The 1,794-nt window shown below is 28.0% G+C and overlaps 1 protein-coding gene across 1 annotated transcript in view; it reads left to right on the forward strand.

The window, feature by feature from the left end:
* Positions 1 to 1,794, forward strand: part of THAP5 (THAP domain containing 5) — a gene marked incomplete at its 3' end in the record, with an annotated part of 5,697 nt that overhangs the window by 2,542 nt on the left and 1,361 nt on the right. The window lies entirely within an intron of this gene.

Here is a 1,794-nt window from a genome sequence, read left to right on the forward strand (position 1 = left end):
TAATGCTAAATGAATTTTAAAGGTATTTTTCTCAAAATGGGGATTTAGTGCAAATGGGATTTTTTTTAATTTTTGCAGGTTTTTAAAATTCCATGTGTAGTCCACAAGATAAAAATGGCTTTAGTTTTATTACCCAAGAGCACCAAACTTGAAGAATTTACTCATATTAACATTGTAGCAAGCTGTAATATAAATTTATATGCATTTGAGAATTCAGTTGATGTATACATACAATATCTGTGGTTTATACTATGGTTGTCTTATGCTTTCTGGAGAATTATATAAGATTGAAACAAAATTAACAAGTTGAACCAATATAAAGATAATAAAGTATTCAGGAAACATTCTATATTTCTTAGAGATTTACCTATTGAAGAATCGATGAAATCCAGTTACCAAAGATACAAAGTGTGGTTTTAATTTACAGATGGCATCCTTATATACCAATTTATGTAAACAATATTATAAAAGGCATATTTTCATTTTAGATGTAACAAAAGTTATGATCTTACCTATGGCTGGCATAATTCAGGTCTTCTCAAAAGACAGTTGTTACTGCCTTTAAATACCTTTTCTGGTTATGCCTCTTGTATTTCAAGCTAAGTTAATGATGTATATAAGTTTAAAATATTTTCAAAACATGTATTGTTTCTATGGTGAGAACTTCCAAAGGTAGTTCATCTGATTTTTCTTTGTAAGGCTATCAGGATTAAAAATGATTTCCTACCAAGTACCCAGACTTTCCAGAGTATCTTATAAAGTTATTAAAACTTAGAAAAATCATGCTACTTTAAAGCATAAAGTAGTATGTTATGTATTCCTAAGAAGGAATATATAACAGCTACACTAGATACAAGAAATTTTATATTGTTACTATTTTTTAAAAACAAGAAATTGTTATGTAGTATATGTCGTGGACTGCATTCTTGGAAATTATCAAATGAAATATAAACCACTGTCAACTATTGACAGGTGTTAATAGTTGAACAATACATTAACCCAAACATATTTAAGTAGGAAAATGTTTTTTATAAAATTCTGCCATTAGTCCAATTTTGCCTTTAAAACACGTTGCTATAGGTGAGAACCAACTCTAAATCAGGTTTTTATCAGTATAGAACCAACATGTAAGGAGATCTGTCTTGCTTTTCTCTTTTATATTTGATTTATTACATATAAAACATCTGTGTCTATTCTTTTTAACATGGTTAGTTCTTTTCTTGCTTCAGAGTTTCTCTTTCTGAACTTGGAGTTGCCAATCCATTGGTTATAGAAATCTAGTAGTACTAGATAGACTAAATTACATATGGGTAAAATTGAGGCAAATGCTAGGAAAGAGAATAGAATACTAGTAGTCTTATAAGAACGTTCATTTCATTCAGCTAAATCATTTGTTTGAAATAACATTTCCTGTTTTAAAAATATGGAGGGTGCCAGAAAAATGTATACACATTTTAAGAAAGGAAAAAGACTATTAAAATTGCAATACCCAATATATACCAGAGACATTTGTTATTTTGTATATGGTATCTTGTATCTCTTGTAATTGGAAAAGTCAAATGTGTAACTTGAGTATTACAATTTTAGTAGTATGAAATAGTATATTTAATAGTCTGAAATACCTTTGAATAAGAATTCATAATTTATGATTCTTTTCCCATTCTAGACAAATTATACAACAGAATTAAAATGGAACATATTCATAGAAAATGAATAGATTTTTATCCTTTACAAGAACACATATATTTTACTTAAAGGTACTATGAATTATGTTCAGCTCTTCTCAGACAAAAG

Source organism: Otolemur garnettii, unplaced genomic scaffold (assembly GCF_000181295.1).
Source record: "Otolemur garnettii isolate 467f Iridium unplaced genomic scaffold, OtoGar3 scaffold00005, whole genome shotgun sequence".
Lineage (NCBI taxonomy): Eukaryota > Metazoa > Chordata > Mammalia > Primates > Galagidae > Otolemur > Otolemur garnettii.